This window comes from Zonotrichia albicollis, chromosome 1, assembly GCF_047830755.1.
Source record: "Zonotrichia albicollis isolate bZonAlb1 chromosome 1, bZonAlb1.hap1, whole genome shotgun sequence".
NCBI classification, from domain to species: Eukaryota; Metazoa; Chordata; class Aves; order Passeriformes; family Passerellidae; genus Zonotrichia; species Zonotrichia albicollis.
This window is the reverse complement of record NC_133819.1, coordinates 133263845-133273705: the sequence shown is the minus strand read 5'-3', so window position 1 is coordinate 133273705 and position 9861 is coordinate 133263845.

The following is a 9861-nucleotide window of genomic DNA, read 5'->3' as shown; positions in this document are numbered from 1 at the left end:
CCTCTAGTGTAAGATTTTCTGAACATTTATATTAATTTAAAAATGAAACACAAAGCTCTTTTGCTGACCATGTGAAATTCTTCAAGAGCAGACACATGCAAACATGCACATGTGTGCACACACACACACATATATATATAGCTTAGAAAAGAAGTATTTTCTTTAATAGCATGGCTTGTATGGACAATAAAACGCCCAGTAAATATAGTTAATATTATAAGTTCCCGTAATACGTCTTAGGTTTCAGAAATTTAGAACCTGGCTATAAAAAGTGACTTTTGATACACTGAGAGTATAATTTTTCCTTAAAAAAAGAAGAATATGTTTTGAACTGGCCACAGATTTTCCCTCCAACAGGAAACCTTTCCATAAATGTTGGGTACAATGAGGTGTTTATTAGTTTTAATTCATTACTCTGGGTAAATATCTCCCTCTCTTTCTTTTGAGCACACAGATGTGTTCTGGGATGCATTGCACATTCCTCTTCCTAAAAATTTCATCAGAAAACAACAAACTTGGCAATAAAATAGGGGAAAGAGAATGTTTGTTTGGAAATGATCTGGGGCTAGTCTCCTGTTCTAAAATCTTGTGATGGGAAGAATGTCGAGCCCTTTGTGAAATATGTCCTTCAGAAATAGACTGAAGGGATATTTAAATGCTTCAGAGCTGAACTGGATGGCTGGGGTAGGGAGAGCCTGGCATTTGTGCAGTGATGGTGAGAGCTGCAGCCAGCTGGGGAGCAGGCACCACGTGCCATGCCCAAAGCAGGGGTGTGGGGCCTGATGCGCAGCTAAAATCTAAATCATACAGCATGAGGAGATGAGCCAGCAGTGACAGACAGTGGTTACTATCCAGCAAGGCCTGGGTGGCCTGTGGTTCAATAGCTCCCTAGCCAGCAGCGTGTCCGTAAAACCATCTGAAAAGCAATCAGGGGCTGCTTGTCATTGCTGGAATTACTTAATAGCCACCTTGGAGCTGCCTTGGGGCAAGGCAATGAACTGCACTCATAGCTGCACATGGAATCCTTTCCCAGGTCTGGTCACAGGCATGGGAAGGTTGTACTGCTCCCACAGCTTTGTACCTCTTTTTTAAATAGACATAAGAAGGTTGACTGTAAATTCGGCTTCTTTCATTCTTCATGAGCTGACTGATTAGATCTGAGATTTCTAGGGAGAAAAATGATGATTTCAAAGCACAATGGGGGAGTTCTTAGCCTCTGTGTGCATCTGGGCTTTTTCAAGGTGTTCTGCAGAATGAATTGGTCTGGACCTATCTTGCAGTCTTCTTACTTGCATGGGCAAGTTGGGAAAAGTTTTACTGGAATCACTGATCTGCTTTCAAGGAGGTTACTCTGGGTTAAGGGGAATGCAGAAGTTCAGTACTGCTCCCAGGCTGGCAGCCTACTCTTTTGAAAAATGTTTGCTTAAGGCTGTCAGCTCAGGATGTCTGCCTGTTCCCCTTTAGAGACACTTGGGGAATTATTCTAAAAAGTGTGTGAGAAATTTATGTTGTGCCCCTTTAAAGATACTCATGGCAGTTTATGCTCTTGGATCTTGAACTCTCATCTGATGCTATGTGAGTCAGTATGCAGGAATATGATCACAAAACCATGGAAAAAATTTTTGGAATTGTCCAAGTTCCTGTGATAAATGTGAGTTTAAAAAGAAACTCACTATTCATCTCTAAGACGTGAAAGACATGTGAATCATGTATTTCTTAAGAGTTGATGTCTCTAAAAGTGTAGGGTAGATTGTGAAAAACCTCTTGGTGTTACCAGTGATGATGGGAGAGCAGGAAAATTTCAGATGGTAAGTTTAGGAAATGAGTTCTGATCACATGGGTCTCAGCAGAAAGCTAAGCAGGCTAATTGTCTGAGCCAGAGTAATTTAGGATGTTATACAGGCAGAGATAAAATGTCAGGAGAGAGAGAATTATCAGGCAAAAGGCACATGTTTACAAGTAGATGAGGTTACTACAAGAGAGAGTGTAGGAGCTGACCTTTGTTAGCACTCCTGACTGAGTGGTGAGGAGCTGGGTTTGCCAAGACAGACATGGATGGATTGGCCTGTTGGGTGGGGGAAGACCTACAAGAAGATTTAGTCATGAAACCTCTGGGGGAAGGACAGGACATGGTGAACTGGATCATGAAGGATAAGAGAAGAACCGTCTTGAGAAGAGGAAATAAAGAACAATTACCAACTCCATAGGTCAAGTTGGTCTGTTTGAACCCAGAGTGGTGTCAGAGCTCCCGCTGCTTTGAGAAATATGTTCCCTTGAAAGAAGATTGAAACACAAACACATCTCCCAACAGCATCAACACGAACATAATGCAGAGAATTTGGTCCATGTCTACAGTGATGCCTCTAGAAATTGTCTCCTGCCAATTAAGTCCACACATAATTCCACCTACATGCTGCTGTAAGTGGCATGGTAGAAGTGCTGAGACAGGTGGAGATGGGCTCTGTGCAATGAGAGATAAGATTTGGTACATTACTTGTTCCACAACCAAAGGTCTCAATTGTGTGCTATAGTTCTTGTGGTCTGCCTGCTCTCTTGAGTAAATTACAAGGGCTTTCAGTGCAAAAAAGAACAAATATGTTCTGACTTGTAGCTGCATAATAAGGCCTCACAGAGTCTTCCAGCCAGTATTTTGATGGCGTATTTAGAAAGTCTTTCAGATATGACCTTTCAACTACTGATGCCATCCTGTAACTTTCACAAAAGTGATTGTGTCAACTGCATCACATGGCTGAAGTTAGACTAATTTTCAGCCATGTGATGCTATTTTATCACCCTCAGGACAAAGGTTAAATCCTTCCTTTCTTTTCTCTGTTAGGCACCACTTTCTTTGGTCCTCTTACTTTGATAACTGCTGAAATTCCTGAGGACCACAGTTAAGACATTTTATAATCCACTGTGCACTTCTCTGATGAAGAACCCTGCTGGTGTGCTTCATGTAACAGGAATACCTTCACACAATGAAGTAATCATTCTTCCCTGTCAGGGTCTGAATGTCTTGATTCTCATCCTGTAGCAGGTTTGGCAGGCAACAAATCCTCCAGTTTGCACAGGGCAGTGGCCAGCATAATCTTTCTGCATTTTAAAACATTCTTTAATGCTAGTCTCTCTGCATTCAAATGGTAACTTTAGCTGACTTTGGATTTTGTAGAATATTTGTAGAATTGCAGCCTATTGAAACTCTACCACACTGAGTTTATGAATATATTTATTGCAGTATAAATGTGTTATTTTCCCCTTTATTTATTATTGCATGAGCATGTTTTTATTACCTGTTCTGTGACTTATTTGGAGGCTGGCGTTTCCCTTTTCTTTAGATGGGGGCACATGCATTATTGAAAGCTTGTAAAAGTGGGTAGCATTGAGATAACGGCTCATAGTTTTTAAACCAATCCAATCAAGCCTGTAGACTGAATGGACAAAAGAAAATAAATGTTGTACCATACTGCATATTATATTATGGTGTTATTAAGTAAATTGACACATATTGGATGCACAGCTGGACTAAAGTGAATTTACTGAAGGTGAGGATATTTCCTGTGTGTTTTTTCACTTTAGATTTCAAGACTGCATGTGCAAAAATTCAGTCTCTGTCCTAGTGAAAACCAATGTAAAATTTAGCACACTTTGTAACAGAAAAGGTATGAAGTAGGTCAGGTTTAAAATCTGAGTTTTAAATATTGCCTTTTCTGCCAGTTCTGAAAAACAAGCAAGAAAAAACAGGAGCAAAGCCCAACACTAACAGCAGCTCTCCGAAACTTGGACAGATACTGTGTAAAAATCTAATGCTAAAAAAGGAATTATGGCAACCCGAGCTGCTATTTGCAGCATGCATTAGCCATGCTGGGTGCCCACCTGGGCATGAGGGGGGTGATGCTGGCTGAGCAGTGGTGTGTCCCCAGAGCTGGTGGTGATGCTGTGCTGCTCTCCTGACACTGGTGGAGACTGACTTGAGGGAACTTGTTGAGACTAGCAGAGTACAGGGTGGTCTGTGGGTGCTGGGCTGGGGCTTTACAAGAGGAAAGGCAGCTGTGCTTCTCCCTGTGCCACCTGTCCCCTTGTTTCCCAGTGGCGCCCAGCCCACAGCCACTTGCAATGGGGATGATCCTTCCTGGCCTTGTGCCCAAGCAAAGGATAATGGGGTTAGAGTGATAGTGAGTGAGGCAAGGGTTGCGGCAGAGAGGGGAATGTGGGTGAGGGTGGACATTGAGAATTGGCATCAGAGGGGACCTTGGAGGCTGGATGTGTCTCAGGATGTGGCTTAATAGCTTCTCTCAATTCAGCTGCATGACTCGTGCTAGAGTCAGGTGTGTAATATCTCAGGCATGTGATTCACATGAGTGTAAAGGCCTCTGGATACAATTACACATTTATTTTTACCTACTACTAAGGGAATTTCCATTCACTGTGAGCTGGTTGCCCTTGCTCTGTACTGTTTCACTAGTATTTTTCCTGACAACTGATGTCTAAGAAACACAAGACAGGGAGAGACTTAATGTTATGTGAAAGGATTTTCCTAGGGTAACTGTATTTAGTCTTTGCTCAAACTGAAGGAATAACTTTGATCTGTCAACTGTGAAAAGTAAACTGGGTGCGACCTTCCGTCATCGGCTAATCGTCTCACTTAATGACATCTGTTAACTTTGTTCTGATATTAGATCATGGTCTTTCTTTGTACTGTCAAGATTTTTCATTCAAGGTCTAATTATTTCACTTTATGTGTATACAGATATCTTGGGAGTCAGTTGCACCTCGTACGAGGATCATTTTTTCTATTTTGAATCTCACAAACTGATCACAGTGGTCAGATCGACGTGGCCTTTTAATGGCTAAAATTAAAGCTTAAAGCCCAGCAATATTTCCATCCATCTCTTCCCCTCACTTTCTTATAGTTGAAATTTCTGTATTTACTTTTATTCTGAAGAGAGAGGAGGAAAAGGAAAATTCAATACTTCAATATTTGATTGATTTGGCTTGTTGCACGCATCAGAACTGCCCCACAGGAAAGAAGAAGAAAATACTAGTTTTCAGTCTGTCCCTTTCCCTTTCAAAGGTTTTTGGTGTTTTTTTTTTTTTTTTTTTTTACCTTTTTAATAGTGACAAAGGCATGGGTAGATGGCTTTTTGGGGGATTATTGGCCATTTGGGGTTAATGCCCTAAGGCTGTCTGTCCCTCAGCTCTTTCCAAACAGTGATTAATCTCCAGGGGAATGTGTGTGCCCTGATCGCTACTCCTGATAATGCTCATCCTTATAGTGTAGATCAAAACATGTAGACTTATTGTAGTAATGGCCATGTTCTCACCTCCCAGGCTTTGTTCAATTCAGTCAGCCACAGCTTAAGCCCCTGGTATCTGCTCACATTCAGTTCAACAGGCATTTTGTCTCTTTGGTCCAATCCTGCAATGTGTCCAGCGTTGCTCATCAGAGTTTGTGAACACTGCCTTCTCCTCTAGTAACTCTAGGAAAATTTCCCCTTAGAATGTTGGGGCACTCAGTTCCCTTTCCCTCTGCTGTGCAATAGCACTGGAGGGTGTGGGACCACTGAAAACTGCAAAGGCAAGGAGTGGAAACTGCCTTTTGGGGTGAGGGGACAGTGGTAGGTGGCCAGATTGATGGCAGGAGAAGTGTTGCACAGCCATGAGCTCTTGCTCCTGTTTGCTTTTTCTGTCCCCAGCCAACTCTTAATTTGTTATTATGCTGAACTCTATTCTTTGCCAGGTTCAGATGAAAGTAAAATGGTCAGTTAAGTGAATTGCACCATCTGCAGAAGACCAGTGCCTGTCGGTAAGTCAGCCCATAGTGACCAGGTGAGCAGGTCTAACACTTTTCAGATGCTTTCCCACGGAGAGCAAAGGATTACAAGTTGCAGAATACCACATCAGCTCTTAAAGATAAGCAAGGTGCTGTCCCTGTATTAGGGGATTGTTTTCACGGTTATGTTTCTTAGTACATTGTCTGGTCTACTTTTTCATTTCTGAAGCAGTTTATTCTACATCACCTCTTCTGGGAGATTATTCCATAGTCCAGCAGTCTTCACTGGGATCCAGCCTCATTTCAATTAGCATTTCATGCATTTGGAGTAGGAGTGCCTAGTTCAATATCTGGTTAGAAGTAATACTTACAGGTAAGGAAAAATGCATGGAAGGTATCAAGACTGCTACATGTAAAGGATTTAAATTCTGAGAATCTGAATTAAATGTTTCAGTACATTCCTGACTCTTTAAAAACATATTACATGCTGAGAAGTAATAGAAGAAAAAATAAAACCTCAATGGCGATATTTTCTTCTTCTGTCCCATGTTTGAGGCAGTGTAATATTTTTATGTGGTATCTAATTTCTCTGTGAGCAGCTCGCTGAGCTGTCCTCTGGGTTTTCAGCATGCATTCTTTCCCCTTTAGGAAGAGGATTGTGTCTTATAAGCTCTTCTAAGTAAACGATGCCACTGTTAGATCTTTATGGTCCGTTAAAGTGTGTGAGTGAGTGGGTGCAAGTATTTGATTTTATTTTCATAGAATAGAAGGTTTTCTTTTAGTTTATAGCTATTGAAAATGCTATCTTTTTAGTTTATTTTTGGTTTTGATAGGACTTTTAAATGTAACAGTTACCAAAAAAGGTATATTGGGTTCCATTTTCTCAATGGTTTATTATACTTACTTACAACTTCTCACAACTTCCCAAGTGGCTGTTTTTCTTATTCACTCTTCCAATGATTGTGATGGGCTACCACAGAATTAGCAAAGCCTATAATCACTGGTCCCTTCTGCTTATATTCCCAAATCTAGTTTGAAAAGCATGGAGGCTATTCCTGTAATTCTTAATGAACTCCAGACACTCTTGATGACAATAAAAGAAAATGCAAAGCCATTAGCAACTTGCCTGAACAGTGGAGTAATAGCCAGTCAGAGCTATTGGGAGCTGTGGGGCTATTTGGAAACAAATCATCATTTCACCAGCAGCAGAGTAAAACAAGCTGCACTGACTTACTCTACTTTTTTTCCCCTTAAAGTCTTTCTCCTCTTTTTCCTCTCCATTTCATGATGACCATATTTGCCAAAAAAAGCCTAGAAATCAAGCATGTGGAGATTTCATTCACACACATCAGAGTGGGAGACTTTCGTTGTAGCGTTAGGAGCTAAGTTTTCTCTCTTATCCCATTTCCAAGTGCGCCTTTGCTTGTTCAATTTATAGAAACATTCACCATTCTTAGAGAAAAAACATCCAGCATTAAGTAAGCATTCTTAATTAGCATGAGTACTGACTTTCCTAGGGGAATGCAGCTAAAAAGGAAGTGTAACTTGCAGCCTTATTTTATTTTTAAGCATTTTACCTGTATAATATGTGTTTATTTTAGCTATCTCATGTATTGTGTAATAATCTATGAGTTGGTTCATTGTTCTGTATTTGCCAACTGAACATTCAAGTTCTGTTTTGTTCTATTCTCTTCTTTATTTAAAAAGACCCTCCAGAACACCATGAACTTGATCTTGCCCAACCTGAGAAGACACAAGCACTGACATTTAGGGGTCTGCCAAGAACTTCTCCCCAGTGGGTCTGGCATCAAAGAGACAGACAGACTGTGTCTTTGATGCAAGCTACAGGAATTAATAAAGGAGATAAACACAACTGGAAAGATGGATTCCCTATCAGTGACTGAAAGCCACCTCGGAGCTGTCCTTTTTCTTCAAGTGTCCAGTTCAAAATCATGAGAACACCTCTGAAAGTAATGTTGGTGGGAAGATTCACTGCCTGGTGAATACAGGACTGTTGCACCTCTAGATCAGGTCAGACATCGCACCGTCCAGATTAATTTTATAAACCTTCAATTCCAGCACATTGCTGGGTACCTGTTATCATGCTGCATCTGTCTCTTGCAGTGAATAAAATGTCACTGCAGTTTTTAGTTCTTGTTCTAGGGAATCCTGTTGGCTTGTACACATCCAGGTCAGTGAGAGTCAAGCTGACCCTTTCTGGCAGGCAGAAACAGCACACAGGCACAGGCTGTAAACATTGGAAAGCTGCCCTGTCCACTCCCAGAATACTGGATATGAGGAGGCAGGAATATAAGAGTAGTTGTGCTGGACCACAGGGCAAATACCCAGCAATGACTGCAGTGAATGCTTTGGGGAGAGTATAAAAATAGAGTGACATATTGTGACAAGTTAGAAAAGGAGTTCGGATGTTTCCCTTTCTACCAGACAGGAAGAAAATCATCACCAGTATCACAAACAGAAACACTTAAGATGTCTTGGGCACTGTGTGCCCAAGATGTGCATGTGGCAAATGAAGTCCCATTAAGAAAAGCTTCAGAAAAGAAAAAAGGCAAGAAGAGGAAAGCTATCATAGCTTCCAATATTATTATCAGAAGAAAAATCCCACAATCCAACCCTCCAGAGCACTCACTTATCTTTATAAAACCTATACAATGAGTTATTCAGCTCTAAGAGATATCCTCTGAAAGAAGTGACTCATCCTGGATCTTTCATCTGTGCACACACAGGTGAGTAGGTACCCACAGGACACCTTAAGTACCTGGTGTATTCTGAAAGTTACTTTGTAAGAAAAGACAATGTTTGCTACCCGGGAACAGAGACTCTGCCCTGGACATCTGCAATTTAAGGGAAAAAAACCCTAAACTCTATTTTGGATACTGATGCCCACAAACTAGGCAAGAAAACAGTACTCTGAAGTATAAGGCCTATAGAGCAGGTATTTGTTTATTTGATGCTGGGAGTGAGGGGTGTAGCTCCACCACAAACCCACTTGTCCATTCTTCACATAGCACTAGATTTTATACTTTTTTTACTTAATGTGCACATTAAACTTTCTTAACCTTCATATTACAGTATAGTTTCTAATGATTATGTAAACCCTTGTAGCACATGCATGGTTTCTGCAGGAGGTGGTTGTCAGCCTCCTGGTGGTCATTTTGGTTGAAGGCCAAGAGGTCTTCCTTGGGCTTGGACTTTTCACCTCTGTTTTCTGTGCATGCTCTATAAGATTGTCTGCTCAAATAGTGGTTAGCTTTTGAAGTTAGCTTGTTCGGCTAAATTTGCTGATTTCTCAAAAGTGCCTCATTCACTGTTAGAAAGCTACTTCTTTTTGCGTAGCTACAGCTTTTGGCATAGCTCAAGCATTTCCTTGTTGCCTCAGCATCAAAACTTCCCTGATAGCAAAGTGGGTAAGACTTGATGCTGAGCAGGGGGAGTGGGACAAAGCACAGTCTTGTCTTGATACAAAGTTCTAGAAGAGGAGACAGCCATGATGGTGCACAATTGCTTAGATATCCTGTGAGAAGTGATGATCATCTGGAATTCAAAGATGGAAAAGAGGATAGGAACCTCATGGTGGAGAGAGAAGAACCAGATCCTTGAAGAAGCTCTCTTTGCAGTAGGATGAGGTAATAATGACCAAACCTCCTGTGAGGTTTGTGAGAAGATACTATGCAGAACAGCAATCATGAGCACCTTAGGGAAACTGAGAATCTTGATCTATTTTTGCTTCAAAATGCAGGGAAAGGTGGGCGTGAGAGCTACAACATTGGTCATGACAAAAGGCAAACCTGGCCTGCTGATGAATGGAGTTCTTGCTGTTAATTAACATGCTTATGACCAGAACAGGGAAAGGTTTACATCAATTCCAAGACATACCAAACATGCAAATGATGAATTTTGGGATGATGATGCTCACATGAAATAATTGACTTAAATTTGATTGAGTCTTCTCTTCCAAAAGCTCAGGGCATATGGGCTATTCTCTGCATCATAATTCCTATTGAATCTTTACAGATCTTTGCTTTTCTGATGGGTCTTTTGCTTCTTTTTCTCTTAGTCTCCCCATGTTG